Source organism: Triticum aestivum, chromosome 5B (genome assembly GCF_018294505.1).
Source record: "Triticum aestivum cultivar Chinese Spring chromosome 5B, IWGSC CS RefSeq v2.1, whole genome shotgun sequence".
Lineage (NCBI taxonomy): Eukaryota > Viridiplantae > Streptophyta > Magnoliopsida > Poales > Poaceae > Triticum > Triticum aestivum.
Genome location: NC_057807.1, coordinates 546,455,925 through 546,467,575, shown reverse-complemented (window position 1 = coordinate 546,467,575; position 11,651 = coordinate 546,455,925).

The window sequence follows — 11,651 nt, the reverse complement described above, 5'->3', positions numbered from 1 at the left end:
TTCGTTGAGAACTTCTCTAAGATTGCAAAGCCTCTTTCCAACCTCCTCCAGAAGCATGTCAAGTATGTCTGGACGCCTGAGTGTGACGTCGCTTTCAACACCCTCAAAGAGAAGCTAGTCACAGCTCCTGTCTTGACTCCTCCTGATGAATCCAAACCATTCGAAGTATTCTGTGATGCTTCCCTTCAAGGTCTCGGTGCTGTGTTGATGCAAGAGAAGAAAGTTGTGGCCTATACCTCTCGTCAGTTGAAGCCCAACGAAAAGAACTACCCCACTCACGATCTTGAGTTGGCGGCAGTTGTCCATGCATTGATAACATGGAGACATCTCTTATTGGGAAGGCAAGTGGACATTTTCACCGATCACAAGAGCCTCAAGTATATCTTCACTCAACCCAACCTTAACCTCAGGCAAACTCGATGGGTCGAAATGATTCAGGAGTACAATCCGAGTATCGAATATACTCCTGGCAAGGCGAATGTGATTGCAGATGCTCTGAGCAGAAAGGCTTATTGCAACAGTCTAATTCTCAAGCCGTTTCAACCGGATCTTTGTGAGGCTTTCGCAAGCTGAATCTTCAAGTTGTTCCTCAAGGCTTTCTTGCCAACCTCATAGTCTCTCCTACTTTGGAAGATCAAATTCGTGAGGCACAACTCCTGGATACCATGGTGAAGAAGGTGAAACGTGGTATTGACAAGGGCATTCCCAAATACAAGTGCTATCGCTTGGATGACAAAGATACTCTTTTCTTCGAGGATCGAATTGTGGTTCCAAAAGGTGATCTGAGAAAAGTCATCATGAATGAGGCACACAATTCCCTCCTATCCATTCATCCTGGAAGTACAAAGATGTACCATGACCTCAAGCAGTCATATTGGTGGACTCGAATGAAGCGAGAGATTGCTCAATTCGTGAATGAATGTGATGTCTGCAGAAGAGTGAAAGCAGAACACCAACGACCAGCTGGTCTCCTCCAACCTCTTGCTATTCCGGAATGGAAGTTTGACCATATCGAGATGGACTTCGTGACTGGTTTTCCTAAGTCCAAGCGTGGAAATGATGCTATCTTCGTTGTCATTGACAAGCTTACCAAAGTGGCTCATTTTCTTCCTATCAAAGAATCTATCACAGCAGCTCAGCTGGCAGAGCTATACACCTCCAGAATTGTCTCCTTGCACGGCATTCCACAATTGATATCTTCAGATCGTGGAAGCATCTTCACTTCTAAGTTCTGGGACTCCTTTCAGACGGCCATGGGCACCAACATTCGTTTCAGCACAGCTTTCCATCCTCAAACAAGTGGCCAAGTCGAGCGAGTCAATCAAATCCTTGAAGATATGCTCAGGGCTTGTGTCATCTCTTTCGGTATGAAGTGGGAAGATTGTCTTCCATATGCCGAGTTCTCCTACAACAACAGCTTCCAAGCGAGTTCGGGCAAGGCCCCATTCGAAATTCTCTATGGCAGAAAGTGCCGTACTCCTCTCAACTGGTCTGAGACAGGTGAACGCCAACTTCTTGGCAACGACTTGATCACAGAAGCCGAAGAAATGTGCAAAGTCATTCGTGAGAATCTCAAAGCCGCGCAATCGCGACAGAAGAGTTACTATGATAGCAAGCACCGTGACTTGGCTTTTGAAATCGAAGACCATGTCTACCTCCGCGTCTCTCCAATGAAAGGCACTCGTCGCTTCGGTATCAAAGGGAAGCTTGCCCCTAGATACGTGGGTCCTTTCAAGATCATTGGCAAAAGAGGCGACCTCGCCTATCAACTTGAGCTTCCATCCAACTTTGCAAACGTGCACGATGTGTTTCACGTGTCACAGCTTCGCAAGTGCTTCAAGACTCCTGAGCGCACTATCAACTTCGAAGAGATCGACCTCCAAGAAGATCTCTCTTATCATGAGCACCCCGTTGCTATTCTTGAAGAAACCGAGCGCAAGACTCGCAACAAGTCAATCAAATTCCTGAAAGTGAAGTGGTCACACCATTCCGACCGAGAAGCCACCTGGGAGCGCGAGGATCACCTCCGTTCCGAATATCCGGAGTTCTTTTAGTCCTAGATCTCCGGACAAGATCCTCTTGTAGTGGAGGAGAGTTGTAACACCCCAGATGTAACATGTCCCAATTTGGCAATATATCAACTTGACCTCATCCAATTCTTGTGGGTTTTATCATGTTTGGCCTCATCTTGTTTGGTTGTGTGGTTTTATTCTTTTCATTGTCATTTTCCTTTTAGCCATATTGCATTTGTGCCTCTTTCATTTTGCATTCATCCTCATCATATAGTGCGTTTTCATCTCATGCCATCTCATGTTGCATTTTGTCATTCATGTTGTTGCCATGAGCATCATGGGCATGACCTTGTCCCCCCCCCTTTTCAACCATGGCACCATCACTTCTCCTCCTTCCTTACCCTTCCTTCTCTTATCAAGTGCTATTTTTCCTTCTCTATTATTGTTCATCTTCTCCCTGTAAAACTTGCTCCTTGCCCTAAACCTCTCTGCCAAAGATATCCTTATTTGAAGTTGTTTTGGTCAGGTTCAAAAATGACACAAGTCTGAAAATATTTCAAACTTGTCTTATTTTTCTACCTCTAAAAATGCCCAATGCAATTTATTAAAATAGTGGATAATTCCAGGAGTTGGAGAGTATTTTCTTTATGCTCTAACTCCTCTCCCTTTTTCCTGAGCTTTTCTATTTCTATTTTTGTTTATATAAATAGAAATGAAGCAGCAGCAGCAGCAGCCAGCGCAGCAGCCCCCCCTGGGCCTCGGCCTCCCAGGCCGGCCCAGCTAGCGCACCACGCAGCCCAGCCTTCGCGCCAGCCGGCCCGCTCGGTCCTCTCCTCCGTGCTTTTTCTCACCCACGCAAGCGCGCACCCCCGCTAGACCCTCGACACGTGGTAAGAGTGGCCCCGCTCGTCAGCGCCTCCCCTGTTTCCAGCACCCACCTTTTCCCTCTCCTCTCACTGTCGCCATGGGGACCGCGAGCACGAGCGCGCGTGAGCTCGCACCGCTCGCCCTAGCCCTTATAAGCCCCAGCTTCCGTGTCCCTCGCGTCGCCTAGGGTTTCCCTCGTCCGCCGCCGCCGTTTCCAGGTGAGTTTAGCCACCAGATCTGCCGCTTCCGCCCCATCCCGAGCGCACCTGAGAGCGCGCCTCGTCGCCGGCATGCTCTCCGGCCACTCCAAACCCCGCAGCTCGTGTCCATCTTCTTCCTCGCCGTCGTCTCCTTCCACGAGATCGACTACGGTGCCCAGACGACGAGTTCATCGACGTCCCCTGCTTCCTCCTACCTCTCGGTCAGAAAACGCGCCACGATTCAGAGCTCCACCTCGTCGCTGGCAGCTCGTCTCCGTCGACTACTCCGTGTCCTTGGGTGAGCTGGGTAACGCACCTCCCTCTCCCATCCTTCCCATAGCATGTAGGAGCCCGTAGATCGCATCCGATCCTTGTTTTTCCCGCGCTCGCAGTGCTCCGGCGTTTCTGAATTTGTTGGTGCAGTGCGGTGCAACCGTATGCGTGTTGTGCGTGTCCCCGCTCTGGTTCCCCATCGTCGTGCTCCCGTAGCGCGCTCGCGCACTCGTTTACGCCTTCGCGCGCACCCTGCAAGCCTCCCGCTGCTCCGGCGAGTCCCTCTGCCGCTCGCCGCGGACGCCATGGCCCCGAGTCGAGCAACTACTCGAGCTCGAGCGCCCCTGCTTTCCCTCGTAGATGCGCGCGTCCATTGCCCTTTCCGCACGGCCGCCGGAGGCCCTGTGCCCACTGGTTGCCGCCGTTGCCCTCGCCGGCGCCGTCGTCCTCTCTGTTTGCAACAGAGTTGCGCGACCTGGTGCCTATCTAAAAAGGGCCGAAGCCCTTCCCCTATCAGTAGCGCTCGCCTAGCCCAGTGGTTGCAGTAGCAAAGCTGCACCAGGGAGACCTGGGTTCAATCCCCCGCGGCTGCATATTTCTTCCCCTTTTTTCCTTTCCTTTGCACTGTGCATATGACAGGGTGGCCCCACCTGTCATACTCTCTTAGCCTGTGTGTTTTTTTATTTATTTTATTATTTGTTTTATTTCTGTCCCCAGAGAATATTCCAATTCTGGCATATGGAATCTGTCCTTTTCGGGCAAGTCCAATTCTGGACGCTTCCAACTATGGAAAGTGCCATTTCTGTCAATTACCATTTTAGGCAGGTTTTAACTTTGTGCATTTGTGATGATTTTTCTACAGCAACCCTAACATATTATATATGTTTTTGGGGTAGAAAAATCCCACCAATCCATTGGTGGCATTAGTTTCTGCATTTGAGCAAGTTCATAATCATGCCATCTCACTTCTTATTGTCGTTTTGTCTCTTATGTGCTTGTTCATGCAAATATGCTAGTTGTTTGTTTTGCACTTGAGTAGCTACTTTGTCATGCCTACTTCATACTAGTACTTATTCCATGCCATGACATGCCTGGTAATGAGTTGATCAAGCCTGTAGAGATGCCATGATGAATCTGTTTTTGCTATGTCTAGTAATTCCACTAAGTCTGTAGAACTGTTATCTCTTGCAATATTGCCATGCTATTTTAGTCATGCTCTAGTGGTTTTTAGGTTGAGCTCAGTGTTCATGTTTCGTAGGGCATCTCCTGTACATCACTGTTATGCATCTTGTTCATATGTTTGGGTGCTATAGCTTGTTCATACTTTGCATCCAAGTGGCCATGTTGCTGTTTGCATCATATCTTGTCTTGCTTGCCTTTTGCAAACCGTGTACCCGGATCCGGTGATCCTTATATCGATTTCAACCGAAATCATCTCATCTTTCCAGCGGCATACTTGGTTTGCCAAGTTGATGCCTTGTTCATCATCCTTCCTTCCGAAGCACGGATATGCTTTGCATATCACCTCTCGCATATCATGACATGTTTTGCATCATGATGCCTGGGCATTACACCGTGATTTATGGTGGTTCCTTGCTTGTGTTCTTGCTTTGGGTAGAGCCGGGAGACGAGAACGCTTACGAGGAACCTGTTGAGTACGCTAACGAGGATCCAGCCTTCGACAACTCTGAGAACCTTGCAGGCAAGATGATCATACCTTCGATATCACTTCTATCTTTGCTTGCTAGTACTCGCTCTTTCGCTATGTTAGCCATGCATGCGTTTGTTTACCATGCCTACCTATTGCCATGTCAACCCTCTAACCAACATGTCCTAGAAACCGTTGTTTGGCTATGTCACCGCTTTTGCTCAGCCCCTCTTATAGCGTTGTTAGTTGCAGGTGAAGATGAAGTTTGTTCCTGGTCGGAACACGGATATTTTGGGATATCACAATATCTCCTGTTTAAATTAATGCACCTTATATACTTGGTAAAGGGTGGAAGGCTCGGCCTTATGTCTAGTGACTTGTTCCACTCTTGCCGCCCTAGTTTCCGTGATACTGGTGTTATGTTCCTTGATTTTGCGTTCCTTACACGGTTGGGTGATTTATGGGACCCCCTTAACAGCTCGCTTTGAATAAAACTCCTCCAGCAAGGCCCAACTTTGGTTTTACCATTTGCCACCTAAGCCCTTTCCCTTGGGTTTACGCGAGCCCAAGGGTCATCTTTATTACCCCCCCCCCCGGGGCCAGTGCTCCTCTGAGTGTTGGTCCAAACTAGAGCCTTTTGCAGCGCCACCTCGGGGAAACTTGAGGGCTAGTTTTAGTTGGACGGACTGCTCATCCGTTTGTGCCCTGAGAACGAGATATGTGCAGCTCCTATCGGGATTTGTCGGCACAGTCGGGTGGTCTTGCTGGACTTGTTTTACCATTGTCGAAATGTTTTGCGAACCGGGATTCCGAGACTGATCGGGTCTTCCCGGGAGAAGGTCTATTCCTTCGTTGACCGTGAGAGCTTGTGATGGGCTGAGTTGGGACACCCCTGCAGGGTATATAATCTTTCGAAAGCCGTGCCCGCGGTTATGAGGCAGATGGGAATTTGTTAATGTCCGGTTGTAGATAACTTGACACTTGACCTCTTTAAAATGCATCAACCGAGTGTGTAGCCGTGATGGTCTCTTCTCAGCGGAGTCCGGGAAGTGAACACGGTTTGTGTTATGCTTGACGTAAGTAGTTTCAGGATCACTTCTTGATCGCTTCTAGCTTCTCGACCGATGCGTTGCTTCTCTTCTCGCTCTCACTTGCGTATGTTAGCCACCATATATGCTTAGTGCTTGCCGCAGCTCCACCATATTACCCTTTCCTACCTATGAGCTTAAATAGTCTTGATCTCGCGGGTGTGAGATTGCTGAGTCCTCGTGACTCACAGATTCTACCAAAACAGATGCAGGTGCCGAGGATACTGGCGCAGATGGCGCAACTGAGCTGAAGTGGGAATTTGATGAGGCCCTTGGTCATTACTATGTATCGTTTCCAGATGATCAGTAGAGGTGCCCAGTCGGGACGATCGGGGATCCAGCATTTGGGGTTGTCTTCTTTTCATTTGAACTTGACCGTAGCCGGTCTATGAGTGTATTTGAATGATGTATGATCTTAATTTATGTATTGTGTGATGTGGTGATTGTAAGCCAACTCTCTTTATCCCAGTCTTGTTCATTACATGGGATTGTGTGAAGATGACCCTTCTTGCGACAAAACTACTATGCGGTTATGCCTCTAAGTCGTGCTTCGACACGTGGGAGATATAGCCGCATCGTGGGTGTTACACGATGGCTCCTTCGATCATCAACCATGACGCGGTCCAGGGTGAGACTTTTCTCCCCGGATAGATCTTCGTATTCGGCGGCTTCGCACTGCGGGCCAATTCGCTTGGCCATATGGAGCAGATCGAAAGCTACGCCCCTGGCCGTCAGGTCAGATTTGGAAGCTTAAACTACACGGCCGACATCCGCGGGGACATGATCTCTGACGGATTCGAGCCACGGCCGAGCGCGCCGCACTGTCACGATGGGTATGATCTAGCTCTGCCGCCGGACAGCGCCCAGAGCGCCGCTCAGGTGTCCGCTCCGACCCTTAGCTCGGAGCCGACCACGCCGGTCGGGTACGGACGGTTGGACGCCGCCCCAAGAGCCGCAATTTCTACAGTGATTGAGCCGGATACCGGCCTAGTCCTTTGTGAGGCATGTGACTCCAAGGTGCCGGACTCCTTTCCGGACTCCGATTCTCCCGCACCCCTTCCGATCGAACCCGATTGGGCTCCAATCGTGGAGTTCACCGCCGCGGACGTCTTTCAGCACTCGCCCTTTGGCGACATCCTGAATTCACTAAAGTCTCTCTCTTTGTCAGGAGAGCCCTGGTCGGACTATGGTCAGTGAGGTTGGGACGCGGATGACAAAGAAATTCGAACCCCGCCCACCACCCACTTCATAGCCACTGTCGACGATCTAACCGACATGCTCGACTACGACTCCGAAGACATCGACGGTATGGACGCCGATGAAGGAGACAATCGAGAACCAGCGCCTATAGAGCACTGGACAATTACCTCATCACACGATGTATACATGGTGGACACACCTTAAAGAAGCAACGACGAGGATCAAAAGGTCGCAACCAGGGATCGTTCCCTCGAAAGACATTCAAAGCGGAGGCGTAAGCGCCGCGCCAAGCCCCACCTCAACTGAGACCCAGCCATAGAGCAGGGCGAATCAACGGAAGACGAACATGTCATCGAGCAACCGTCCAAACAGGGCGGATAAACTGAACAATCCGTCCCCGGCAAAGATAATAGTCCGGACGACCTCACGCCGGACAAGTCGCTGGAGCACCAGAACCTCCACCAAAGGCTCGTCGCCACTGTGCGTAGCCTGAAAAAGCAGAAGCGGAAGCTCAAAACAGCGGAAGATGCACTCAGAATCAGATGGGGCAAAGTACTCAATACTGCACATAAGTACGGCAACAGTCATCACACAAAGAGCTATCCGAAGCGTAAATTACTACCGGAATTTGATGAAGAGGCCTTAGAGCCCCCACAGTCAAAAAACAAGGAAGCCACCAGGTCGGATAGACGACCCCACGATCGACTTCAAGCGACAAAGGGCGCCGCACTCAATACGGCACACGATCCGCCCAAGGATTCGCATCAAAAAACCGGTCCAACCAGATCCATCTACGGGCCAAGAAAGCAAGCTCCAGTGAGCACCGCAACGCAAAAAATATCCGAACATCGCGGCACACCTACGTACAGGGGTGCCGCACATCCCCTATGTTTCACCGATGAGGTACTGGATCATGAATTTCCAGTGGGATTCAAGCCCGTAAACATAGAAGCATACGAAGGAACAACAGACCCTGGAGTCTGGATCGAGGATTATATCCTCCACATACACATGGCCAGAGGAGATGACCTTCACGCCATAAAATACTTACCCCTTAAGCTCAAAGGGCCAGCCCGGCATTGGCTTAAAAGCCTTCCCGAAAACACCATAGGAAGTTGGGAAGAGCTCTAGGATGCTTTCCGGGCAAATTTTCAAGGGACCTATGTCCGACCTCCGGATGCAGACGATCTGAGTCATATAACCCAACAACCCGGAGAGTCGGCCCGGAAACTCTGGAACAGATTTCTTACTAAAAAGAATCAGATAGTCGACTGTCCGGACGCCGAAGCCCTGGCATCAAACATAGCGTCCGAGACGAATGGCTCGCCAGACACCTCGGCCAAGAAAAGCCAAGAACAATGGCCGCATTAAAAAGCCTCATGACCCGCTTTTGCGCAGGAGAAGATAGCTGGTTGGCGAGAAGCAGCACCAGCGACCCGAGTACATCCGAACTCAGAGATGGAAACGGGAAACCGCACCGTAACAAAGAACAGCGTCGGATCAAAGATAACAGCCCGATGAGCACCGCAGTCAATGCCGGATTCAAAAGCTCTCGGCAAAATCAAAAAAATCCTCCCCCCACAGATGACAGGGACGAGCTATCTAACCTCAACAAAATCTTGGACGAAATATGTCAAATCCACAGTACTCCCGGGAGACCTGCAAACCACACCCACAGAGATTGCTGGGTCTTCAAGCAGTCCGGCAAACTCAACGCCGAACACAAGGGGCTCGACACACCAAGCGAGGATGACGACGCACCCCACAAGCAGAACACCGGAGAACAAAAGAAGTTCCCATAAGAAGTCAAAACAGTAAATTCACTTCAGGTGACAAAAGGGAAAAACAGAACGGCGCCTACAAAGATACGCGCCATACGGCCTGCCCTAGAGGAGCACCGCCACTAGTTGTTACAACCAATCACCTTTGATCATCAGGATTACTCCAGAGGTATCCGAAACACAGGCTGGACTGCTTTGGTCTTGGATCCGGTTATTGACGGACTCCAATTTACACAAGTCCTAATGGACGGCGGCAGTGACCTAAACCTGTTATATCAGGACACAATCTGCAAACTGGGGGTAAACCCAGCAATAATTCGCCACGGCAACACTTCCTTTCAAGGAGTCACGCCGGGCGCAGATACCTAGAGTATGGGTTCCCTTTCGTTAGAAGTCATGTTCGGCTCACCCGACAACTTCCAAAGCGAAAAGCTAACCTTCCACGTCGCCCCATTCATAAGTCGCTATCAAGCGCTACTGGGACGTGAAGCTTTCGCCCGCTTTAACGCAATACCGCATTATGCATCCCTTACACTCAAAATGCCCGGTCCACGAGGCATCATCTCATTAAAGGGAAATATCAATCGATCCCTGAAGTACGGATAATGGTGCGGCCGCCTTGACAGCCGCACACTAATCCAGCTTTACTACCCCGGATACGGCTCGACGAGTCCGGTGTAAACATACAAAGGCTTAATAGCCGCATAACCCTGTACAAGGGGCTCCGTGTGTTTACACCAGGAGACAATACGGCTCAATTTTACTCATGTCTCTGTATTATATTTTGTTTATTTTAATTTCTCGCACGATTATTTTTCACTAAGTTCCTCTCTTTCGCAGACGAACACCATGCTATGCCCGTCCAGGATACGGCACAACGGAGACACAGGCGCAGACGTGCAGTAGGGACCCGTTTTAAGGATTCTTTTGAGATTAAGACCCTGCGTAAACCTTGTTTACTGTCTCTTGTTGATAACATCCCCCGGTTTTTACTATAACCAAGGAGGAGGCTGACGTTTGGACATGTGGCCACGCCAGAATTTTGTGCGTTCCTGGGCACTAGGGGCTTCTTACCAAGGGCTTTTGTTCGGCCCATTTTCATAAAGACCGAATACCTTAGGGAGTGTTCGGCGTCGCGAGTTTGGCCTTATATGCATCAGCTCTGAATCATGTCTTCGGTCAAATGTTGGGTTTGCCCGGCTCATGTGTTTTGCTGCCTTACGTTCCGCTCTATCGGCTAAGGCGGCACCAGGAGAACTACTGCGATTGTGCCCCGGTTTGGCCAGGCGAGCACCTCAGTAGAGAAAGCCGAAAACTGACTGTCATGATATAGCGAGAGACTGGTCAACCACTCGATGACTTTCGGAATCTTTAGGATTCCTCTGCATTAACGAAGGGCCGCTTCCCGGTCAAGCACACACGCGCCCCGAATTCGGGCGTGCACGGTGCCCCTAGGGGCTATTAAGTAGCCCCACTGTCAAACTCTTATGGCTAAGTGAAAGTGACAAAGCATTATAGTCCGGTTGCCTAGTTCGCTACGCTATCACCTCCTTTATAGGACCAAGACGTTGGATTAAGTGTGAAAAGGCGCCTTTTTGTGAACACCCCCGCATTATATGCGTGGGGGCTGAAGCCAACGACTGCCATCTTTCAGGTTATATACACATATACATTAACGGCCGCACAGGAGGCATTATATTTCTTGCAAGCACAAGTATAAAAAGCTTTTATACTCTATCAAAATATTTGTTCTACAAATAGCACATGCTATTCGAACACAACATCCTTCGAGCACTACACCTCTATTAAACGAGCGCCCTGAAGAACTTCCTCAAAGTAGTGCTTGGCAGGTACTCGGCTTTCGTCCGAATCCCAGGATGCAACAACACTGACCTTCATATCCGCCCAGTATGTTTTGACACGGGCAAGAGCCATCTGCGCACCCTTTATGCACGCCGACCTCTTCATTGCATCAACATGCGGCACCAAACCAAGGAACTGCTGCACCAAGCTAAAATAACTCTTCGGCTCTCGCTCTTCCGGCAACAGATGACTCGCAACATACCTCATGGCGATTCCGGATAACCTGTTCAGCTCCGCCCAGGCGGCCAAACGGTCGGATACCAAAAGTGGGTGTTCTGGATTGTGGAACTGCGACCAAAAAAGTTCTTCCAATTCATGGTCACCTCGACCCCGGAAGTGTTCGGTCGCGTCTGTGCACTCACTGCCAAATCCAAATAAGTGTTTTCTGCACTCCACTGCCGGTCTAACGGAGCATACTTAGGATCCCCGAACTTCATCCGCAGCATATAGGGCTTTCCAGCAGTGATATCTCCGGCCTGACGCAGCTCCTCCTTCATAGCTCTCATTGCAAAGCGAGTATCCTTGGCCTCGGCAGTGATCTTTTCAAGATCCTTCTGAGCCGCCCTATCTTCTTGTTCAAAAAATTTACAGCGGTCGGCAGCATCCTTCAATTTTATAGCCATCTCGGCTATTACTTTCTTGCTCTGGCAATGAGCAGCCTGTTCGGCTTTTAGCTCTTCAGCTGCATTAACGGAAGCCGCATCACTTTTCCTTGCTTG